This window comes from Pleurodeles waltl, chromosome 1_1 (genome assembly GCF_031143425.1).
Source record: "Pleurodeles waltl isolate 20211129_DDA chromosome 1_1, aPleWal1.hap1.20221129, whole genome shotgun sequence".
In the NCBI taxonomy this organism is placed as follows: Eukaryota; Metazoa; Chordata; class Amphibia; order Caudata; family Salamandridae; genus Pleurodeles; species Pleurodeles waltl.
In genome coordinates, this window is record NC_090436.1 from 543,993,125 (window position 1) to 544,019,497 (window position 26,373).

The following is a 26,373-nucleotide window of genomic DNA, read 5'->3' on the forward strand; positions in this document are numbered from 1 at the left end:
AATCCAGCAGAGCTTTACTTTCACACAGTTTTTTTATTTTTTGCTGTTATTTCTTGCCCATTTACATGCCCTTTTTATAGTTTATTGCTCTTTAGTGAAATGTTTGTATTTTTAAGTTTAATTTCATCGATTGTTTCATTTGGTGTTTGATTTTGTTTATGTTTATTCCTTATTTCGTGGATGCTAATCACCATTTTTTTAATTAATGTGATATATGTATACATAGTTGTTGTTGTTATGTTAAAAAGGTATTTATGTATACATAACATTAAAAAAAGTTTTTTTATTTTTTTATTTTTGTATTTCTTGTTTTAATTCATGCTTTATTGTAATAATTTTATTTTGTATGTATTTATTTTGATTAATTTTTGTATATTTTCAATAATATTTAGAAATATTTTATATTGGGTTCAGCATATGAAATAATTGTTATTATATCGTTTAATGTTTTGGTTTATTTTTTTAAGTATTGATGTAGAATATTTTAATTTATTTTCTCTTTTTTATTTAATAGTAACAATCTTTTAGTTGTCAATAATTTAGTTTTTCATATTTGTGTAGTTTTGTATATGTTTAACGTGGTGGTAATACTTCACATATCTTCATTTTTTCGATATTTCCATATTTGAGGTATTTTAAAGAGATATTTGTATATTTCTTGTTAATGTATAGGGTACCAATATTTTTAATTTATATTTTGTGGCAATATTTGTGTGTTTCTATATTGTTTTCCTCAAGATTATGGCATAGAAGTGTCCCAACATTGTTGACCCAGCTTCACAATAGATGGCAGTACTATACATATGTAACTCATTCTAGGTTTGATCCCTTTTCTATGATCTGGGCTGCTTCAAGGATGATACATTTCACTCCAATCAATAAGGAACAACTGGTAGGGCATCACCATCTCTCCTTGCAGCAAAAAGTAAATGGCATTTTCACGGAAATAAAGGTGAAGCTTAGGGGCACTGAGGCTAAATGATGTTGTGCCTTAGGTTCAATTTCCCAAGAATTTGTTCATCACTTTCGTATCAACAAAATCTTTGGTGGATATTCAGAGGTAGATGACAAATTTCCAAAGCTAATGTACAACAGTTAAACTTTACTGACAAATAACTCCTCTCCACTGCACTAATGTAAACATACACATTTTGAGTGGGCAGGTGTCGAAAGATTGTATAAACTTGAGTGGTCTTACATAGTTTAACTGGTGTGCAAGATGCTCTGTCTAAAATCACCCATCAACCTCTTAAAGTGATCCGAAGTCCCAAATTTATGTCACTATAGATCAGTTCTTAGAAACCAGTTCTCACTGCCAGTGGAATATACATTCAGTCAAATATCTGGTCGAAGTGTGCAATGTCAGTCTGAATTCAAAACAAAATAATCTGGAATTTGATGAGCTCTGAGGTGAACCAATGTATTCTCCATGTCTAGAAGTACAAATCTAAAATGTAGAATCAATTATTTTCAAATGGGGACCGACTCTTTGAAATGCCTTCCTGTCACGTCTAAGAAGCGGTAGGAAAGTACCCTCTTTCTTGGCATGGTTACACCCATTTTCTGCCTGTTGTCAGTGTGTTTGATTGTGTCCACTGGGATACTGCTAACCAGGACCCCAATGATTATGTTCTCTCTCCCAAAGGTCTGTATTTCACCCACAATTGGCATACTGGTGCCCCCTTATAAGTCCTTAGTATACAGTACCTAGGTACTCAGGGCATTGGGGTTCCAGGGGATCCCTATGGGCTGCAGCATATACTTTGCCACCCATAGAGAGCCCATGCAAAGGCCTCTGCAGGACTGGCATTACAGCCTGCGTGAAAAGGTGCAAGCACCCTTTCATTGCCATTTTCACTACACCAGGTCACTTATAAGTCACCCCGATACCATGCCCTCCAGCCCTGAGGGTAGGTTGCAAAGTACCTGTGTGTGAGTGCACCCCTGCACTAGCAGAGGTGCCCCCATGAACTCCAGGCAACTTTTTCCTGACTCTGTGAGTTTGGGGACACCATTTTATGTGTATACTGGACATAGCTCACTACCTATGTCCAGTTACATAATGGTAACTCTGAACATAGGCATGTTTGGTATCAAACACGTTGGAATCATACCCCAAGGCCTTTGCAAGCATTTGCTGTATGATTCCATGCACTCTGGCGGCTCCTTAGAGGACATCCAGTACTGCCTTTCTGAGGTTTTCCAGGCAGTCCCAGCTGCTGCCACCTCACAGACAGGTTTCTGCCTTCCTGGTGCTTGAAAAGCTTGAGCACAGGAAGGCAGAACAAAGGATTTCCTTTGGGAGAGGTGTGATACACCGTCTTCCTTTGGAAATAGGTGTTTCAGGCTTGGGAGGGGTAGCTTCCCCAAGCTACTGGAAATGGTTTGAAGGGCCCATTTGGTGCCCTCCTTGTATAAAATAAAATATTCTAAACTGGTTCAGGGACTCTCCAGTCCCTGCTCTGGCACGAAACTGGACAAAAGAAAGGGGAGTGACCACTCCCCTGTCCCTCACCACACCAGGGGTGGTGCTCAGAACTCCTCCAGAGGGTACCTGAGTTTTGCTGTCTTGGATTCAAGGTTGACAGGGAACTCTGGGAGCATCTGAGTGGCCAGTGCCAGCAGGTGACATCAGAGCCCTCCCCTGGTTAGGTGACCAATCCCTCTTTCAGGGCAATTTAGGTTCTCTCCTTTGGGTGGTTCGTCAGATTCGGATTGCAAGACTCCAGCAGGAATCCTATGCACTCTGCACTCTCTACTTTGGCTTCTCACTGAAGAAACTGCATCTGGACCCTCCAGGAACTCTACAAGCTGCAGCAAAGAAGTATTATGCCTTCTGCAACATTGTATCTCCGGCTCCTGCCACCAACTGCAACAGTTTCCTGGTTGTGCATCCTCTGAGGACAACCCATCTTCAGCGTGCACCAGAAAAGCGCAGGAATCTCCCCTGGGGTGAAGGAACCACTCCCCTGCTTCTGCAGGCACCAACTGTGACAACGACCAGCTTCATGGATCCCCTCTCCTGCTGAGCTGTATGGATCCTGCATCACAAGTGGTAGACTGAAGTGGTCCTGACGGTCCTCTCTTCCAACTATCCAACTTTGGTGGAGGTAAGAGCTTCCCTCCCTGCGCAAGACAGTATCCCCATGCACCTCATCTTTTGCAGCTGCCAAGGCTTGTTGGCACCCTTCCTCCAAGTCTTTTGTGCATCTTATAGCTCCGGCCCCCAGCAGTCCATCCTATGATGCACAGCTTCCTGAGTGGTTCTCCAGCGTTGTGGGAGCCTTTGTTGTAGTGCTGCATGGGCCTCTTCTGCAACTTTCTTGTCCCCGTGCTGTGGGACTCCTGTGTGCACTGCCTGGTCTTCTGTGGAGTATCTGAGTTGCTAAGTGCCCCTTCTGGCACCTCCTCCTGGGTAGAGTCCACCTGGTACTTCCTGATCCCTGGCAGTGCCATTTTCCACTTACCGCAAGCTTTGCGTGTGCCAAGGCTTGTTGGCAGACTCCGACAATGCAAGCCCAACTGAAATCCTCCATCTGGCGTGGGGCATCACTTGAACCCTCCAGGAACCCGACTTTGTCTTCTTGGGTGCAGTGCTGACTTTTCTTCCTCACCGGTGGTTCACCTTTTGCACCTTCATCCGGGTTAGCAGGGCCTCCTGCTCTTCCTGGAGTCCTCTGTGCTTCTTGGATTTGGCCCCTTTCTTCCACAGGTCTTCTTGTCCAGGAATCCACTATTGGTGTCTTGCAGTCTCTTCTGGGTTTTGCATAATTCTTCTTTTTGTTACGGTGTGTGTTCTGGGAAAGTTACTGTGATTTACTCCTGCTTTCCTGGTCACTGGGGTGGGTTGTGGTACTTTCCTTTGGGCTTTTCTAGTACTCCCAGCTCCCCTCTACACACTACACTTGCCTAGGTGGGGGATCAACTTTCGCATTCCACTTTCTTAGTATATAGTATGTGCTCCCCAGGCCCATTTCTAACTATTGTGATTTTCACTAATTGCACTGTTTTCTAACTGTTCTATGCCTATTTCTGCATACTAGCATATGTAATTTGTGTATTACTTTCCTCCTAAGGGAGTATAGTCTCTATGGTATTTTTGGTATTTGTGTCAACAAAATAAAGTACCTTTATTTTTGTAACACTGAGGGGCATATTTATACTCTGTCTGCGCCGAATGTGCGCCCAAAATTTTGACCCACAATCGGCGCAAACCGTGCAACATATTTAAACTTTGATGCCCGAGCCCGCGAATGCCAAAATTCCACCGTGTGCATCATTTTCTGGATGATGGAAACCGCCTTGTGCTAAGGACATGCAAGGTAGGCATTCCCGTCCAAAAAATGACATAAACTCCTGGGCGCCTTATTGATGTTACCGCGCAAAATTGATGCACGGCCGGGAGGCGGAGGCGAAAATAACGCACAGCCCGATTTGTGTAAAAAAATAACACCTGGGTCAGGGCAGGCGCTAAAATGAGGCAAACACACCTGTACTTAATGAAAACACACAGAAGCAACAGCAGAGCTCCAAAAGGAAGACATGGAGGTGCTTTTCATCTAGCATGCACGCAGAAACAGAGCACAGGACCAACAACAGCAGCTTCCACAACACCAGCAGGGACCCCAAAGGCAACACAGAAGGCAGGAGAGGATATTCCGCACCAGGACAACCCTTCTGGGACTCCACCAACAAGACATCATTCAGAGGTACAGGCTCAACTGGCAAGCCATTCAGCAGCTGCTGTGTAACATTGAGCCATAGTTGGCACCCCGCTTGCAGACACCCCATACCATTCCACCAGAAACCAAGCTGTTAGCTGTACTCCACATGTTGGCAAGTGGCTCCTTTCAAACCACTGGTGCCCTGGTTGTTGGGATCTCACAGCCATCATTCTCTGTCTTCCTACCCAAGGTAGTAGATGCTATCATCCCCCTCACACCCCGCCATATCAGCTTGCCCAACACACAGCAGAAGCAGCAGGAGCCAAAACAGGGCTTTTACTAAATTAATGGCTTCCCACACATCCTTGGTGCCATTGACTGCACACATGTATGCATTGTGCCACCTGCTGCAACCGAACATCTATACCACAACAGGAAGCACACACACTCCATCAATGTGCAGGCCATTGTCAATCACCGGAGTTTGATCACCAACATCGTGGCAAAGTATCCTGGGAGTGTACATGATTCATTCATCTTCCGCCACTGCACCATCAATCCACACTTCTAGGATGGATGATATGGAAATGGCCTACTTGTTGGTAAGTATAGAAACCCAGTTATATACACACAGCACAGCAACGCTCTAGGACACACAACACATACACCACGACATCGACACGTGGACAGGAAGACAATGAGGTAGTGACACCGCTAGGCATGTTTGATATCCTCACCCAATGGGATACACACCTAGGGACAAATAACAGTTCCAAATAACAACAGATGCCACTCCAGAACCACAAGGGGACAATTGAAAACAACACAATGACAAAGAAATGGCCCCAACTGGCAGTACAATTTGGAAGATTAATCTTTCAATATCACATCAATAACACTCAATCAAACACCCTTCCAACCAATACGTACTGTGTAAAGGGCGTGTAATGTTTTTTGCTGCAGGTCAAACACCATGACACACATAGCATGATGATGACTCCAATGAAGGTCACATGCAATCATTGAGGCTGTACCAATATCTCACATCACTCCTGCTCTCACATTGCCCACTACCAATAAGCAAGTGGACTGTGTGCAGAACACATCTTGATGGGACAATATTGAAAGTGCAGATTCCTACACATACGCATTGCGACAAATTAACACACACACAACAGATGTACAGGCATACGGACCTTCTGAAACTCCAAATGACAACCTCACAACCAAGTTAGCCATCTTAACTAGAACATGTTCAGTAGTATAGGTATAGGTTACAACCTGAGTCGACTTGGCAAGGGCAGAGAAATAGGTCTGCAGTGAACTTGTCACACATGTGAAATTAGTGCATAGTCAATTGTTAAAATGTCAGTGCTCACAATGTACGGAGATGTGTTGCACATTGGCACCCTGCCAAATCTAAGGGTCTCACTGATGGTTAAATAATTCCATTGCATATGTGAAATTGAATGGGATGTCCAGGGTATTTAGATGCAACCGTGTTACCACCACTGTGGAATTGATTCTGTTTATGGAAGTAGCATCTCACCCCCAGTTAAGACACAGGGACATCTCTTTCACATGACACAATGCAATGGAGTACACAGTGTACTGCAACTCTACAAAAATACTGCTAACATCCGGTCAACAGCCAAACACCCGTTCAGATAAGGAAACAACCCAATGCTGATGGTACATCCTAGAAGCATAGGATTCCACACAATACCATAAACAACCACAAACACCAATGAGTCACAGACAACACAAGAGAACAACTGCCATGCAAATTGATATTTATGGTGCAAGGTACATCAACATGTTCTCACTCATTTTCTCTTTCATCTGATCAGGGGTATCGGATCCAGCCATGGATCATGACCCCATTTGCAAACCCAAGCACTACAGCAGAGCGTGCCTATAATGAGGCACATAGGAGGACACGCACCATAGTCGAGAGGACCTTTGGCATCCTGAAGTCAAGATTCAGGTGCCTCGCCATCACCGGAGGCCGCCTCCTATGCTTACCTGAAGTGGTGTGCAAAATCATTTTGACCTGTGCCATCCTGCACAACATATGTGTAAGAAGGAATATTCCCCTACATGAACCTGACCCACAAATGCCTGTAGAGGAGGAAGAGGAGGATGCTGCCCATCAAAATGAGGGGGACCATCCAAACACGGCTGCATGATTGCGTCGGAGACAACATATTGTCCAAAATTTCTTTTAACTCTACTCATCTATCACCACTGTCTTACCATATGTCAATTAACACCTATACTAATCACTATATCATGGTCTGGATAATCATTTTTGCATAACATTATCTCTAACTATCAGAATCAGAGTGTAAGCTCATGGAGCATTGCAGAAATACAGATTAGGATACAAAAAATTCCAAAACAATTTTGATGCGTATGAACGTACAGCCACATTCACTCACACTGTAAATTACATATATCCTGTACATTTCACATTTGAAGGGCAATAGCAGAGGGCCACACCTATTTCACACATACATGTTGGCAACATGGTTCATCGCAGCATTTGGCACAAAACTAAGACACCATCAGTCAATAAGGGTAAAAAATGTCTCATACATGAGGCAGTGGATGTGCTATTGCATTGTTAACAGGAATGTATGACCAGACCCTTGACAGCAGTATGTCTTACATCACCTATCTTTGCAAGGACTATGTGTCACAAGATTTCCATATAAGCAGCAAATTTATAGCACAAGTGCCCCAGGTATGACTAGCATTGTTTAGTGACGTCCTCAGTACATGGCTGCCCTTGTCCTACGTCCAGCCACACCCAGGTTCCCTGTCTCAGCCCACCCTTCTTCAGAGGTCCCTGGAATAGGAATATGTGTCCCCAGATAATCCCTCCTCTACACACACCCAGACTCACAATGTTAATCCAGTGTGCTTCCCTCTTTAGTGTGGGATGACATAGACATTGTACTTCTGTCTGCATGGACGTCAGGTTAGATAATGCACTGGCTTGTAGTCTGTAGGACCTGTAATCATCTGTACATTGCTTCCCATGTGAATGGTACTGTTGGCTCTTTGAACTAGAATCTCACCTACAGGACTTGTGAGAGACTGATGCTGCACACACCTGTGAGCACCTCCATGGAGACCAGCCATTTGAACATGCACTGCCCTTGCAGCTGCCTGGAACAGCATAGAAGCTGCCATTTTATCTATAATACTGTTATGCATTGCTGTCAAAAGCAGCTGTGTAACACAGCCCTTGGATTAATGTGTTACGTTCCAGCACATAGGACAAACACAGGCCCATATTTATACTTTTTGACGCTAAACTGCGCTAACGCAGTTTAGCGTCAAAAGATTTTGCGCCGTCTAACGCCATTCTGAAGCGCCATGCGGGCGCCGTATTTATGGAATGGCGTTAGCCGGCGCAAGCGGACCGGCGCTGCCTGGTGTGCGTGGAAAAAAACCACGTAGACCAGGCAGCGCCGGCGTAGGGGGAAAATGGCGTATGGGCGTCTTAAAATGGGGCAAGTCAGGTTACGTCGAAAAAATCGTCGTAACCCGACTTGCGCCATTTTTTTTCGACGCCCATCCCCCATCAACATGACTCCTATCATTGTAAAGATAGGAGTCATGCCCCCTTGCCCTATGGCCATGCCCAGGGGACTTCTGTCCCCTGGGCATGGTGATTGGGCATAGTGGCATGTAGGGGGGCACAAATCATGCCCCCCTATGCCACAAAAAAATAAAAATAAAATACTTACCTGAACTTACCTTAATGTCCATGGGATGGGTCCCTCCGTCCTTGGGTGTCCTCCTGGGGTGGGCAAGGGTGGCAGGGGGGGTCCCTGGGGGCATGGGAGGGCACTCTGGGCTCATTTTGAGCCCACTTGTCCCTTAACGCCATGCCTGACCCAGGCGTTAAAAAGCGGCGCAAAAGCGCCGTTTTTGGCCACGCCCACTCCCGGGCGTCATTTTTGCCCGGGAGTATAAATACCACGTAAAGGCCTGGGAGTCATTTTTTAAGACGGGAACGCCTCCCTTGCATATCATTAACGCAAGGAAGGGGTTCACGCTAAAAAATGACGCACTCTCCGGGCACTTTGGCGCCCGAAGCGTCTAACGCCATAGTATAAATATGGCGTTAGTTGGCGTTAGTTTAGCGTCGAATTTGCGTCGAAAAAAACGACGCAAATTCGGCGCAAACGGAGTATAAATACGGGCCACAGTTTTCTGTTTCCACAGTGTTGTTCCACCTTTGACCAGTCTCAGTCTGACCACTGTGTATTTACCTTCTGAAATGTTTGGATCCTGATTGGTCCTGCATCCTGTTAGCCTGACTGGCTCCTGTCTTTGCGTTACCCTAAAGGTTTCTTGTGCCTACATTTGTGTCATAGTTGCTTTCCCAACCCTCATATTCCTTCTGGGGTATTGTGTCAGGTGGGTCTACAATGCATACTCAAATACATTGTATAGCATAATCAGTTTATTTGTCGTACCATGGGGAGGAACTTGTCTCCATATAGCCAAATCATGGCCTATCCCTTGTCTGGGTTTCATGTATGCATGAGTGACAAATAGTGACAGTGTACCATGGCTGTATGCATAGATTGGGTATGGTGCCTCCAGCACAACAGACAACTTCAGATAATGTGCATGAAATGTCTACACATGCTAGGACCCTGACAGTCCACACGCTGATTCACATTACTCCCAACATATTGAGGGGCTTGTGTGGTGAATAGCTGTGAGATTAATCAACACAGAGGCACTGATGTTCCCAGATGCAGTGGGAATTTTAGAGGCCAACCTGTGTACAAATGTTGTGATGACACCTGCTGGTATAAGAATCCTGAGACATTAACTTTGTCATCACACCAAGGTTGCCCTGTTGACAGTCTCATAACACGGCTGCAGTGACAGGGATGGACCATCCCCATGTGTGTTCTCAATTCTTCATTGGCTTTCCTTCTATTGATCTGCGAAGGATACTTTGTAGATACAGGTAATGGCTCCACAGACTCATGACTAGACCTGCACGTAACTGTGACAACATAGACCCCAATAATTATACAGGCTAAACATTGGCCCACACACATGAACCAGACATCTCTGTGCATTTTACCACTGGAAATATGTGAACACGTGCTGCTTGGTCTGCTGGTCCTCCACTGCCACAGGAGAGACATGGCTCAGTTATATGACTCCAACTGTGGCGTAACATTACAATTGTGTATTAAATTTGGGACTCTGTGTCAAAAACACGGTAACCACATAGTATTATCCCATGCCTGACTCATGGTGGGTAAACAAACAAGTGCCTAGGAAGTAGTATCCAACATTCCAAGACATGTGATGGCCAGGTTTTGGAACATTGCCATGAACAACCGTCTGCTATGTATCCTGTGCATGCTTTGTCATTGGTGGTGTTTATGTTCCAAGAAACCTAGGAAGTGCACATAGCAGTTGTTGATATGTGTATGACTAACACGTCTTCTCTCATTTCCACACTGACTTGCATCTGAGGGTTGGACACATTGACTCCACATGCATACAAGCAGATTTGCAAAAATGCATCTTGTGATGGTCACACAGTGGGACAACAACAATAGTAGTAGCCAAATCACACACATTGACCCATAGGCATTGAGTTACTGTATTGAGTTGGGTCACCTTGCTATCCTCTCTTGATGCAAAACATGCCCAAACTGGATGATACATAATTGTATCCCACACGTTTGGCCATCTATTGCGTCAGTGAAGAGTGCAGATCCGGTACAACAAGTAGAGGATCATGGGCCGCAGTAGTATGATCTGTCACATGTGCCCATACACCGTAATGCCCAATGTGGGTGTAATCAGCCTATCTCTGTATTGTCACAACTGTCATACACCATTACAAATGAGAAATGACCCAAACCCAGTTAATGACAGAAAGTTTGACGCATACGCCACTTCCTACCCTTAATGATAGAGGCAGGTGGCAGGTGGTCATGTGATCCAAGGCTATCACACAGAGGCAAGGAGGCTCCGGTGGGCAAAGGTGTTGTACCATCTCGAGAGAATCTACAACACACAGCGCAATGACCACCAACTGAAGCACCGTTGGGCTGACCTTGTTGCCACGGAGCAAGACCTTCTGGACCACCTGGGGATTGTGAGTGGTGGTTCTGCTGGTGAGTACAAATCAGAGTAATGTGCACATTTAAATGCTCTGTAGTGACAGTAGCTGATTCGTTCAGATGCTGCCGTCAATGTTTTTGAACATGTGGAATGCTAGTGAAACATGCAGGGCCATATTTCTACTTTGTTAGCACCGCAATTGCGACCTGTTTTGAAGCAAGAGCAGCGCAAACTTACAAAATACAATTGTCTTTTGTAAGTTTGCACAGCCTTTGTGTCAAAAAGCAGCACAAATGCGGTGCAAAATTTGTATAAATATGGGCCACAGTTGCTTGTGAGGTATACAGTATATCCTACACATTACCATCATTTGTTGATGCAACAGCTAGACTAACATTCAAAACACAACAGGAGCCTGTAAATGAGTGCTGCTTTCACGTCAATTGATGATGGCAATGTGGCCTTAACATATGTTTCATGTGTGGTCTGTGAGTGTATCAGGAAACATATCTTGGAAATCCAGATTAAAAAAAAAAATAATGTGTCCCTGAATTGTTTTCGGATACATGTCTGAACTGGATTCTGACACATACGTAACAAGTTATGGCTTACCTCAGGTAACATCTTAGACCGATATTTTGAGTTTGTAGTGCCACATTTAAATTAGGGATGGATGGCAAAAGGTATGCACACGGGTTCAGATCTCTATGGTTGGTGCAACTTGCCATAGCTGTGGCACATCAAATGAAGAAAATGATACAAATTGAGGGCTAACAACTGCCTCTGGCCCTCTGTACATTGTACCTGTGTGTCTTAAATTGGTCTTAGAAAGTGGCTTTGCATGTCTCTCATGGATACGCATGATGAGAGCAATACACTCCATGAATTTGTCTGCTAACTAATGAAGGAGCATGTTTGCCACCACATGATAGTTAGGGCCACTGCATGTGTGCAGATATGTGTGTCTCACTCACTGGAGTCGCCGGGTCTGTACATGTTTGCAGTGGTATGTAGGATGCAGTATAATCATGTCTGAGAGGCTTCACTTTCTGAGTTAATATTACACATAGTATTTGAATTTGGAAGTGTTGTACATTGCACAGACAATGAGCACATTTCTCCCTTCCATGCCTTACAGGTGGACCTGCACCCTACACTATCGGAGAGGTGGCTCGATTTGCGGACCCAGACATCTCCAGTAAGTGTTGATATTTCTGTTCTGTGTTGTGTTTGCTCATGATGTGTGATTGACTCCTGTGTGTTGGACACATAGCAAGGTATGATGCGCTGGTCAATGATCTGTTTTGTTCCTTGAGTGGAGTATCATTTTTTCCCCATCTTTGAGTTGGCCAATCATTAGCGTATAAACATAACTTTGGATTGTAGGTCAGTCCTGTAGGCACGGCAATGTGAATAGTGATGAGTTATGTGGATAAAACTTGAAATCAGAAAATGTAGCAGTGGACCATATTAGTGATTTAGTCAGCCAGTCAGACCCTGATTCTTCCAGAATAGGGGTGCCAAAGTCTTACCCACAGACTTCAGCTTCCCTGTTCACTAATGAACATTTTTGACTGTATGTTTAACTTCCTAGCAGCATGTAGCTCCACATGTTGTGCTACGAGTATGAGGCACTTGAGTACAATGGCCTAGGTATGCATGCAGCTCATGGCCAGAGGTGTGCTTGCATCTATCTGTTTGTGGTAAGTAATGGGTTACTGGTAGGAAATGATGTTGACAATGGTCTGCATTTTCCAAAGATAAGTGTTGATGGGATTGTCCAAGGTTTGGGAGTATCCTAGTTGGACTTCCTCCTTACCTGTGGTGTGCTGGCCAAACCCATGTACAGCTTTCCAAAGCTTCCTGGGTGTCCTTGTTGTTAGAAATTATTAGTTGCTTGTCCGCCCCCCCCCCCTCAGGCACCTGCGTAGAGTTGTGAATAGTGTACCTAGAACTGATGATCCAAGTTTAGTACACAGACATGTAAATCTGTAAATCACTTGTCCAAACCTAGGATACCCATTCTTGACTAGCACCTGCATTCTATACTGGCAATTCAATTTTCAACTCGCAGATCTTGTGGCCCTAGATTGTCATCAAGAACATAGTAATTTGTTGGCCTGTAGGTGGTGGAGGATTTGCAGCATGATTTTTACCTGACAAGTGGCTGAACAATGATGCCAAAGTCATTCCAGTTGTTAACCATCTTTTAGGGTTTTGATGTGCTGTTTGATGATAGGACGTGTGTAGGCTGGCTTGGCATGTACTGCCTCAGTGACAATCAGTGATCTGTATGATGATATGGGCTGTTTCAGGTACATTAGATGTATTGTCTGATTTACTTCTTGAGCCATCTCACACAATGAAGTACCAATTGTTTGGTTTTCTATTTGTCTTAACAGCTGCCAATATGACTCCCATCCAGATTCGAGAGTTTCAACGCAGGGCAATGCATTACTGCCACATTCTGGATGTGGAGTCTTGGTTCCGCAACATGGCAAGGCAGTATCGCCATGAAAGAGCCTCTGGAGTGAGGAAGGCATTTGCCGAAGGGGGCCCTTTCGTGTCCACCACAGCCACCACCACCAGCACCACCACTACCACCCAGGTGGCACCAACATTAGCAGGGACCTTTGCTGGACCATCAACATCGACAGCTCCAGGACCTGTCACAGCACCACCTACACCTCAGCCTACAGACATGGCACCGACAAGGGCCCATACTTCCTCCACTGGCACCCAGACCACCCCTGCTGCAGTCACGGACCCTGCATCTTTTTTTAACCAGATGCAACGGAACTTGGACCGTGTGTTGCGTAAAATCACCACACTGCAGCAGGAGGTGGCACAATTGAATCGGAGGGTACGTACCATCAAAAAGACCCTGTGGAGGGCCAACTTGTAGGCTTATACTCAGCAATGATTCCCTCCCCTCTCTCCTCTTTCCTGGTTATTTAAATTAGTGGATTTAGGGGGCTTAGAGTTAGGTTAGTATAGGCTGTTAGTTTAGTTAGTAGTAGTGAGTGGGGGTGGTGGTATCATACTTTTTACAACTGTTTTTTATTATGTGTGTGGGTGGGTGGGTGGATGACGATGTTGGGGTTTTGGTATTTAAAAACAAATTAAACAAAAAAAATAAAAATATATATATATATATTTGTTTAGTATAAGATAGTACGTGTTTCGGTTAGTATATGTTGTCCTCCATGTGTTCCGTCTTATAAGGGGGATGGGGGTTGATGTTTAGATCGTTTTGTTAAATGTGTTAAGTAAGTTTAGCTTAGGTTAGTTAGGGACAGTTGTGGGTAATGGGTAGTTAGAGTAGTTTAGGTTAGGTAAGGTGTTTCCCCTGGTTTTAGCTTCTGTTTATACTGTTTAATAAATATCTAGGTAACCCTTTACAGTATGTGTCAAATGCTTGTAGATCAGGGCCTTGCCATGAGTGAACAGTGTCTCTTTTGTATTAGCTTTTGTGTCCCATGCTGCAACCATATCCCAATTGAGCTGTTACATTGGCAGCTACACCAAAGCTACTTAGCTAAGATTCGGCCATCCATTGCACCCACCACTCACAGTTACTATGGATCCCAAAGTGTGGTTATTTTGTGATGTATGTTTTCAATGTCACATACTTTGCTAACAGATTTGGTATTGGGGACACTGTGTTAAGTCTGTCTGCAGCCTGATGTCCATGCAAATCCTTATAAGGTGAGTGGTAGTATGCTCTCATGTAGTATGGTATACATAACTCACACCTATCATTTGTTACAATGTTCAGCCTGGTGACTTATTTCTATGGAAACTCATACACATCCATTCATGCTGTATGTTGTGTGTTAGGTAAAAATTGGGGAAAATGTCACATACGTAAGTTTTGACTTTCAGTAAAAATTGAAGGTACTATTTTCTGGCTTAGACATCCCTTGAGGAAGCGTTATTCTGTCCAACATAGCATTATGGTGTATAGTTTCTATTTTCCTAGGAAATAACCCTCAGGGAAGGCAAATGATGGTACAATCCAGACCACTGGGCATAGTTATCAGCCAAGATTCGTTCAGGCCAGGTGTATTGACAATCAATAATCATTGACATGAGGTAAACATCACTGATGGCCATCACGGTTGATGTGTCACATTACACAGAGACAAAGTTGTTGTGTAAGTGCTATTTATTTTAAAGTGCTGTAGTGCTATTTGTACATTGTCCATAACTGTGAGTCCATTAATGTGACATCTTCCATTGTGATCCTACACAAGTGCAAAAGGACATGTCATTGGACATGCTGGGGTGAAGTGTCAGACAGTGCAGAGGGACAGGATTTGCCAATGAGTTAGTGAGAGACAATCACAGGGCAGGGTGACAAGATAAACAGTGGGTTGAAGGACAGTGCTTGAGTACAGTTGTTGCAAGCCTGGCATGTTACAAAGCACAGGACCTTGGTAATAGGTGGCCATGTGGCAGGGACTAGTGCTACCGGGTACTCTTATGGGTGAAGGTGATCTGTTCCACGTCTTCATCTTCTGATGTGTGTGTTGTCTCCTCTTCCCTTGGTGGTGGTGGTTGTGAAGGGGCAACACACACCTCAGTGTTTGAAGACGTGGAGTCAGACATCCCGGTAGCTGCCAACTGTGGGGCTATTAAGGGCAGTACTGCAGCAAGGAGGAGTTGCTGGTTCTTAAGAATAGCAGCCACATCACGGTGGTAGGCAGCCAGGTCGGCCCTGTGAGGTTCAATATTGCATTCGTGCACCCGTTGACAGGATTGTTGTTGTAGGTGTTGGATCAACTCTATTACAGCTGTGCTGATTTCCATTCAAAAAAATTTCAAGTTCCTGCAATATTGTTGTTCTCCCTTGCATAGCTGCTGCCTATTCTTCAGTTGACATCATGCACGAACGTACCCCCTCTAGGCTGGCTGCCATAGTTTATGTCCCCACCCGCACCTCCTTGGCCAGCTCCCGCTGTACTCCAACTACAGTTCACTCAAAGCTGGTGCCAGTGTCATCAGAGTCCTCAGCTGTGTTGGAGCTGGCAGGTCATACAATTGGGGTGGTGGGTGGGTCCTCTGTGATGGCTGCTAGTTCGGGGCTCCTCCTTGTGACTGAAGGTGGGGTCTGGAGGGTTCCAAGGACATCTTGGAGGGTCTGCTGGCTGATGTTTGTCAGCTTGTTATCCATGTCATCAGGGTAGTCCTGGACAGGCATATCCGCAGGAGAGCCATTGTCCTATTCAATTAGATATGGTACAATTAGTTTGTCTTTGTTGTGGGATTTGTAATGTGACATGCCCACCTTCCGAATACTTTCACATTGTGATCTTGGTTCCTGTTCATTGTTCCTGTCTTTAATATTCACATTCTCCCTGGCCTATGCCCCACCTGCATGCCACATGTATTGTGGTCAGTTTGTGGACTTGTCAGCATCACATCCTCTAGGTGTTGGTTAAGGCCAAATTGTGAATTGCCACCTTCTTGCCCTACTCAACCCTCTGTCTACTTCCATGCTCATGGTGAGGCCTTTCACTGGCTGTGGGTGTTCTGATGGCACTAGCACCACACTTAACAATCTGGAACTGCCCCAGTCTCTGATCTTTCACATCCACCTATATGTTGTTGAGATCTAGCATATACTATGTATAGCATTGTTATGGCACAATATGGATGTCAGCATTGGTAATGTGCACTGCTGATGTTGGGGAATGTGTGGTACATTGGATTGCACTGATAGTCCTAGCAGTGTTCCATTTCCTCCTCTGACTTGCAGGTGTATTTCTGTAACCAGTTACATGTGTCCTCCCCCTCAATGCTGTTGTCTGAGCAGTATGACATTTGGGATGTTGCATGGTGTCATTGGAGCTATTGTGACCCAGGCACAGGGTGGACCCTGACATATGCAGCATGGGTATGGCATTGGTGCTGTGTACCTCCTAATGTTTATGCCAATGGCTGATGTTTGTAGCAACTTTGGACAATCACATTTGACAGGATTGGAACGTTTGTATTGATTTCAGGGGATTGTTAACGTTGTCATCCTGAACCCTCTAATTTGGGTGTGTTTGATCCATGGGGACTTTACTGCCATTAGCTACTTGACCTGCACACACAGCAGAGGTGGTAGTGGCAATTGTTGTCAATGTTACATTCCACTTACAGATATGGCCAGAGGTTGTTAATTGGGCCCTAGTTAATGTAGGGAGAATACTGGATGACGTGTGATGGGCTGCCAGTTTTACATTGTACCCTGCCCTCCTGGCCTGGCTTTACCTTTGCAACATCCTTGGTATGGCAGCACACCCCCAGTTTGTTGGTGTTGTGTAGTATTGTGCCCCAGTTTTCCTCTGAACAGGCCATGCCCCCGTGCTGTGCCCCTATACCCATTCCACTCCCTGAATATCATGACTTCCATGCACTATGTAGTAGGTAGACATTTGTGCATTTAAATTCCCCATGGGACTTACCCTGTATGTGTGTTGTCTCCTGGTAGTCTGCGCTGTCCTGTCCTTGAATCTCTGTGACGATCTCCTCATGGATGACGGCTGCCACCATCTCCTCCATGTGGTCCAGAGTCTCTTGCGGTGCTGGACTTCCACCTCCAGTCTGCAGTGCTGCCTTCCTGTTCCTGGCCATCTTTTGCTTGGTCCTGCGCTTGCAGTCATGCCAGCGTTTGTTGCACTCGATTACTGTTCTCCATACTTCTGCCACACTGTTGATCTTGTCAACAATTTGTTGCCATATTGCCTCTCTCCCACTGATTGGCAACTTTGATGTGACAAACAGTTGGTGCTGGTTTTCCGTCACCTCTTTAACCAGAATTTCCTGCTCCTCTGCACTGAAGGATCACTTTCTTTTCTTCTTCTCCTCCCTGTCCTGGGCCTTGTGTGGGTCCTCCTGGCTGGTTCCTAGTCTGTTGTATCTTCCTGGGGTCTGTGCAAGCAACTGGGATCCATTTTGGCTCTCCTTAGCACATTTTGCCGTGTTTGCGTCGCTTTTTGATGCAATTGCGTCAAAAAACGGCACATATCCGGGTTGCAACGTCGTAAACTGCCTCACAGTCATTTTTGCCAAGTTAACGTTGTTTTCCTTTATGACGTGACGCATTGGTTTGTGTAAAAAAAATGACTCACACCTGTGGTTTGCGCCGCCGTGCATCAAAGTATAAATTTGACTCCCACACAGCGCAAAGAAATGGCGTTAGCCAGCGGTAATATTTTTGACGCAAAACTGTGTTGGCGCAGTTTTGCATCAAAAAGTATAAATATGGCCCTGAGTATTTTCTTTTATGTGTGTGAGTACTGTGTGACTACAGTGGTATTGCATGAGTTTTGCATGTCTCCTAGATAAGCCTTGGCAGCTCATACACAGCTACCTCTAGAGAGCCTGACTTCTAGACACTGCCTACACTACACTTATAAGGGATAACTGGACCTGGTATAAGGTATAAGTACCATAGGTACCCTCTACACACCAGGCCAGCCTCCTACAGAAGCATAATAAATGTACCAATTTTCAGGAAGACATTACACCTTTGCTTTGCTCTTCCATAAAGAATAAGCAAATATATAAGGGATAGGATCAATGTTTTGAACTTATTTTAAACCATCTGAAGACACAATTATCATATGTAAGTGTGCAATGCAAGAACAATAGGTTTATGGTTGCTGGGAGGAAGTATCAAACTATCTGTGCACCCCAGGTGGGAAGCAGGAGAATGACACATTAATCTAAATGATAATTAAGTCCTTGGAAGATTCAAATGTTTTAGTAAGGAACAATGTGGTTCATGCAAACAGTGACACAACCAATTATTTGAAAACTGCTGGCATATTCCAAAGGTGTAATCATTACATAATCAATTCTTTAGAATGACCCGTGCCCAATGCCAAATTTAAAAAAAAAGATTAGCCTATTCCAATTCTGTAATTACATTTTGCCACAATGTAGCCCACTTTTATTTTATCTCAATTGAACTAGCTTGACTTGATTGAAAACATAGGTTATGTGTCTTCTATCTTGGAGCTGATCAAAGGACTCCTCCACTAGAAGATACAAGGATGTCATTCAGGGCTAACACAACAGTGTAAATATGGTGTTCAAAATTACTTCATTATGGAATCCACAAATAGTTTTCCACCAAGCAGAGTAGGATTAGCATTTCCCAGGTCTAAAAAACAAGGGGTTGGGCCTTTATTAAAAAACTTTGACTTATCACCCTACTTAGCCCGAAAGCATTCAATACATCAGTGACTGTGCATCCTTGACATTTCAAAATAACACATGCAGTTGAACAGGGCTGGAAGTCCCCTCCCCACCCTTTTGTTGTGCCTAAGGGAAATGTGTGTAATATGTTGTTGGGCATCGCTCTCCTTAGGGGAAAAATTGTGAAACTTTTAGCTTTATCCTCTACCCATGCTGTATCCTCGTTCTGGGCCTTAGGATTCTGGACACTTCTCCACTGTCTGGCAGGGGAGAAGTGAGTTCCCTGCCCTACCTGTCATACAAAGGGTCGGGAGGAGGACATGGCAAGCACCACACCCTGTTTAACCCTGGAGTAGAGGTGTAATTGATATCTGGGGGTGACCCTGATTACCAAGAGTAGTATGGGCACCTACGCTCAGTAAGACTGCTGGAGTAGGCTTTTGGGGGGCTGTGGGCACCTGCGCTCAGATTGAGTACCCCTTGAAAGGGAGCTACCCCTGAGTGGGCTCTACGTCATCCCCAGAGGGAACAGATAGAGAGATCAGAGAGCACGGTAGAGCCAGATGGGTGCATTCCCAAAGATAGGCCTGGGTAGGTAAGGCTTCCTAAAAGGGGGTTCCCTACTGGAGGGAAGCCGTCTGGGGCCCCAACAGGGGAGGCAGACCCTGGATCAGTGGCTGGGCAGGGGGAAAGGGCAAGCATGGATTCTCAAGGAATGTAGAGACCATGCTGGCCCTGGGTAGACCCTGGTAAGGCGTTCAGCCATGTCTAGATACACTGGGGGGAACCTCCTACTCAGGGAGGGCGAGGCAAAGTTCCAGGCAATGCATAAAGCTGCATTGTGGCATCATACAACCAACGGCCTAGGGCTCAGAGCCATTTCCCTCTGGCAATGCAGAGTGAAATTGCACACACCAACCATACGGATTGATACTGTCCCTGATGCCAGGGTACGAGGTTAGCGTACCTCGACATAGCCAGGTATGGATGGGGGGTTAACGTCTGTGACCCCGGGTGTGCCTGATCATGGCCAGGTGGAGTAATTCCCATAGAAGAACACGCATAGCCATCATGACCACAGTGTGCACATTCATGCTCAAGTATTTCCTAACTGGAACTGAGCCTGTGGGCTCAGGCTAACCAAGTCGCACAAGAACCATGTTGACACCTGTAGCCGAAGTGCCACCTGCGTTACTAGGAGGATGCGAGCATCAGGGAATGTGAGTCTGGGAACTGCTGAACACCCAAGTGTGATTGCAGTACCCATGAGAGTTGCTCTACCCATATAGTAATATGGGAAGTTGAGGCTTATTAAGTCCGGTTGCACTATTGGATTGTAGGGAAGAACCTCATACTGTTTGGTATCGTTGAATTCAGGAGACAAACCTGCACCGTTGATAACAGTAGTTTTGTCATCACTGCCTAAGAAGTGACACTTTGGGGAAGTGGGCACTTCTAGGTCAGTACTGGTCTGGCACCCTGTAAATTAGGGTTCATTCCATCTGTCCTGGGAGAAGGGCACATCTGTGCATTCCCCAGATGACCTCTATAAAACTCAGGCATCCAGAATGACAGGTCCCTTCCATTTGGAGCAGATAGATGGAGGGAGAGGTTGTGACACCTGGCCTCCCAGAGCCAAAGCCTGGCACCCATAAACATACAGATCTGCATTCCAGGACCCCACTGCAGACAGGGAGGAAATTAGGGAGGACATCAATGGACCAGGAACACCCTTTGAACCATCCTCGATTTCAAAGCATTTACCTAGTATAAAAAGGGGTACTCACCATCTGCAACTCAGATTACCACCTACAGATACAAGGGACCATTGTGGCTGGAGAGTGTCGGCACACTGGTTGAGGAATCTGGGTGCCCAGGAGAATAACTGTTCAAGGAGGGGATCTGCGCACCCTTCCAGAATAAGAAACTGGCCTGTGGCTGCAGTGTGGTATCTTGAAAGAGTCTCTCCAAGGGCAGGTTTGCTTGCTTCCTTTTTTCAGTGGAGGTCTTAGGGACATCAAATGCCTCTGGAGGGGGGCTTACACTGTAATCGGTGATATCTGGGGAGCGGAGCGCTCTGTTGCTCGTACACTGCATGGCTTAAGGAAGAAATCTGGAGGCCGAGCACATCAGGTACAAATAGCAAAGTACTACACTCACAATTGGTATGTGGCCCTTGAAAGTGATGACCACTGCACCCGAAATGGCTTGTGAAGTGAACAGATCACTACTGTGGAACTCTGCTGGGGATTTGTAGAGGTCGAGGGAGAAGCATTTCTCTTGTGTGAAACCTCAAATGCATGCTTAGTGTGTGCTGGGCCGTTCATAGGTTGGGACCCTCCGAGGTGTGGGTACAACCCAAAGAGTGTTGCCATGGCCTAGTGCAGCACAACAGAACTTGCACCCAGTGTGCTTGTCCGGAGTGAGAATCCAGTATGCTTATGTCATAGTGTACTGGGTGGAGTACCTCAATCCAGAGGGGTACAGGAAACCAGGATTTGGTTGGAACCACCTTGTGCCTCGGGTAACCCCAAGTCATCATATCCCTGAGTAGTGTCCTCTGTTGTGTGGGGACACAGCACTTAGCCTTTTCTACATTGGATCAAACCTGTCTGGGGGACCAGTCGAGGTTCCTGGGTAACAGATAGAGGCCCTCATTATGACATTGGCGGTGACTGTTAAAGTGGCGGTAATACCACCAACAGGCTAGCAGTAATTACTGGCAAATTTTGACCATGGCGGTGATCCCTCCCATAGACAGCCAATGTACCACACCAACCACTAGGGCGTTAACACTACTGACCATGGCGGTAGCCATCAACAGCCAGGAGGAAGCCAAGGTACCGCCCACCATATTATGACATAGCAAACCACCATGATTTCCAGGGCGGTACCAACGCCATCAAGAGCCTGGCGGAAACACTGCATAGAAAATGAAAGACACACCATCAGAGACACAGAGGAGTCCGCCACCACCATTGAACCGGAACTTCAAGTCTTCCCAGTGCTCTTCTACACCATGGTCATTCTGGAACACCAATGCTGACGAAGACAACGATGGTGAGAACATCCACCTAGCACACAAGGGAGGGAGGGAGGGAGGAAAAGGAGAGTGACACACAAATGCACAACACACACCATTCACACACACCATACACACAACCAGCTGCAGAGTTAAACCAATGTCACATGACCCATGTTTAATTAAAACAAGGACCACATTGAGGTTTAACTGACACTGTTATTTGATACCAACAGCCACCATATTGTCTATGGAAAAACAAAAGCATCCGTCAATGTTCAGAAAGGGCCAATGGCCAGTCCAAAGTACAAAAGGCCCACATGGCCGCAGGCCACAGTACAAGGTCCAACGTGATTCCTGACATTATCCGGACTCCACTGTGCATGGGCATCATGTTGGAAATGGGCAGGCACCTCAGGGGGGTAGTGGCTGGGAGTGAGGGGCACCACAGCTATATTGGGTAACATACCCACTGGTTCTGGAGGGGTCTCCATGCCCAATTTTCCCTGGTGGGCAATGTAAGGCCACAGTCTCTGAAGTGAGGAACATGCCCACTGGTTCTGGAGGGGGCTCCATGCCCAATTGTCCCTGGTGGGCAGTGTAAGGCCACAGTCTCTGAAGTGAGCAACATGCCCACTGGTTCTGGAGGGGGCTCCATGCCCAATTGTCCCTGGTGGGGAGTGTAAGGCCACAGTCTCTGAAGTGGGGAACATGCCCACTGGTTCTGGAGGGGCCTCCATATCCAATTGTCCCTGGTGGGGAGTGTAAGGCCACAGTCTCTGAAGTGGGGAACATGCCCACTGGTTCTGGAGGGGGCTCCATGCCCAATCCTTCCTCTTGCCTCTCTTTGCCTCTTTTTGCTGGTTGAGTGGGAACCTTCCCTTTCTTGGATGGTGGAGTGGGTACCTTCCCTTTCTTGGGTGGGGGAGTGGGAACCTTCCCTTTCTTAGTTGGTGGAGTGCCTCTAGGACTAGGAGGTGCCGCCACTGTCCTCGTCTCATGTCCCTTGGTTTTCACCACCCTATTCCTGCCTTTCTGAGGCAGAGGTGTGCTCACAGTAGGAATGGCAGCCGTCACTCTCTGGGGCCCCTTTGTGCCAGCAGCTGAGGATATGATGGGAGCAGTGGCAGACTATTTGGCTAAGGTGCTGTGGTGGGTTGTTGGAACCCTGCTCTTACGGACAGGAAGGGGGGGTGCAGGGGGAGGGAAGAGGTCAAGATGGGCAAGGAAAAGCTTCTTAGGTACTTTGGGGCGGGATGTGGGAGGAGGGATGGGAGTGGAGGTTGTGGGAGTGGTTGTCGGGGTGAAAATCTGCTGCACTTGGGTGCAGTTGCATGGACAGCGTGCGTGTGTGAGGTGGATGGCTGTTGGGAGTCTGAGTGCGTGCGTTTGTGTCTCTTAGGAGGAGGGGCAGGAAGGGTAGGAGGGGACAAAGGGGATGCGTGGATGGATGTTGTGGTGGTGTCTTCCAGTGAGGTGTGTGTGCTGCATGATGTGGTGATGGTGATCGTTGCTGTTGATGCAGTGCATGCAGGTGTGAGTGCGGATGAGACTGTGAGGGAGGAGGAGGAGAGACAGTGGAGGCAGTGGATATGGTTGTGTGTGCAACTGTCTGTTGTTTGTGTGAGTGCTTGTGACCTGAAGTGTGCTGCCTGTGTTTGACTGTGCTGCTCTTGTCTGACGTTTTGTGTGCATGCTTGTCTGTATGTGTGCATGGGATGGGTTGGGGTTGATGAGACTGGGACTGCCAAGTGGTATTTGGGGGGGATGGTAGAAAAAGTCACACTGGCTGCCATCAGAGAGGAGGCCAGTGCCTGAAACGATCTCTGTAGGGCCGCCAAGCCACCGTGGATGCCCTCCAGGAACGCATTGCATTGCTGCATCTGTAATGCTAGCCCCTGGAAGGCATTCCCTATGGTTAACTGCACTACAGAGATGGATCTCAGTTGGTCAATAGCATTCTTACTGAGGGCAGCAGGGCTCACTGAGGCGAAGGAGATGCCCACCCTCCTGGGTGAGCGGGCACGGGCAACTCAGTGGGGGGCTACTGGGAGGGTGATTCTGGTACTGGGGTGGTGGCTGTACCTGTAGCTTGGGTGGTTTCAGAGGTGTCCACCACCACCAGGGAGCTCCTATTGGATGAGGAATCAGAGACAGTGTTGTCACCTCCTGTCTCCGCTGTTGTGCTCCCCTCGCTCTCCATCCCACTGGTCCCCTCGGTGTCAGTGCACTCTGCCTCTTAGGTCCTGTGGGATGCAGCTCCCTCAGTCCCGGTGCCCCTGCTCCTCCACCAGATGATGTGAATGCACACATGGCCAGGATGACAGAAGAAAATAGGGGGGGAGAGAGAAAGGGAGCACTGGGTCAATTACAGCACCAACACCACAGATGGCATAAACATTACCATCACACACAGGGATCAGGATTGGGCATTATGCATCACACTGGCATTTAATTGGCTAGGTACCATATCAAGATGAGAGCCAACCACCACCAACTGCACCCCTCCTTGGACCCACTAAGCCCTGTCTGACCTGGAATGCCACCTAGTTGGAATACAAGATTTTGCTATACATCCATTTACCTTGTGCTGGATCACACAGCAATGTCTGAGCTGGCATTAAGGAACACCCACTAACTGAAACCCACCACCAGGATCCCATGCCAGCCAACAAAAATGGTTGTCACGCTCACTGTAGTAAACCCCTTGTGGCTGCTGTGCTACCTTCAAGTGCCCATCCAGCTCTGGGTGGGCCACCGCCAGTATGCAGGCCATCAGGGTCAGGTTCTGATGGGCACCCTGCCCTTGTTGGGAGGCCATGCCCAGCTGGGCCTCAGTGGTCTTCCGGGCCCATTGTCTCAGGTCCTCCCACCTTTTCCTGCAGTGGGTGCTCCTCCTGCTACAGACCCCCAGGGTCCACATGTCCTTGGCGATGGCATGCCACAATCCCTTTCTCTGATGGGTGCTGACCTGCAGAGGTAATACAGACAGGAGGACACCATTAACCATACAATCTAGCCTGTCACACATATGGCCCCAAATTATATTTCTATCTCAATTGGCACACACATCACCCGGAGCCCTGCTCCGGAGCACCAGACATACCCCACACCTTGTCGCATGCATTGTCCCCATGGTGTATTCACCTGTTGGTCTAGAGGCCCATACAGCTGTCCATACAGGGGTAGGACCCCATCCACCAGGTGCTCTAACTTTTCCGAAGTGAAGGCAGGGGCCCTTTCCCCAGTCACATGGGCCATGGGAGGATCCAGACAGAGGTCACAGCAGCACACGCAGTGTAGGTGCTATCCTGTGAAAAGTCAGGAATCAAGTGAGGTTATAGATAGAAAATGGTGATCACGTCTGCGGCTGTGTACATTGTCACCGCCGTTGGTGATTCTCATTGGAGGCTGTACTCCTTTGAGTCCCATGTTAGCCAATGAGAAATAGCACGTTAGTGCAAGACCGCCTTCTACCATGACGACCAACGCCGGCGGAGTTACAACACTTCCATCTGTCCATACTTACAGGACAGGCGGTCGTCATTTCATGGTGGTGGACAACAATCAGAAATTTTAAACTGCGTCATTGCTGTGAATTGCACATACGTTGCCATTCACATTGTCCGATTACATACATGCCCAGTTGCATTGGGGTGGTGGTTCCATTGTTCACTTTGTGGCACCCTTCTCACTCTTGTGTCCCTTAGATACCTTCCACTGCAGAAGAATAGGATAAGGCAAGCCTCTGTATACAGACCCCTTGTGGAGTCGGCTACACTGGAGGAGAGGCATATAATACTGACCTACAGACTGGACAGGTCCGCAATCACAGAGCTGTGTACTCAATTGGAGTCTGATCTGACATCAGCTATTCATCATCCCACTGGGATCCCGCCTCTTGTGCAAGTTCTATCAGTGCTCCATTTCCTGGCAATTGGTTCTTTCCAAGGGGCAGTGGGCTTGGCAGCAGGAATGTCACAGCCAATATTCTCAATAGTGCTGGCAAGGGTTTTGTCTGCCTTGGTCAAACACATCTGCAGCTACATCGCTTTCCCCCAGGTGGAAGATTTGGCCACTGTGAAGGCTGGATTCTATGCAAATGGACATATTCATAACATTATTGGGGCAACTGATGGAACACATATTGCATTTGTCCCCCCCCCACCACAATGAGCAGGTGTTCAGGAATTGGAAGAGTTTCCCCTCATCAATGTGCAAATGGTGTGGCTGGCGGACCAGTCCATCTCCCACATCACTGCCAAGTATCCTGGGTCGGTGCATGACACCTTCGTCCAGAGGAATAGCAGCATCCCAAATATGATGGCACAATTACAGTGGCACAGGGTGTGGCTGATAGGTGAGCCTGAGTCCCCA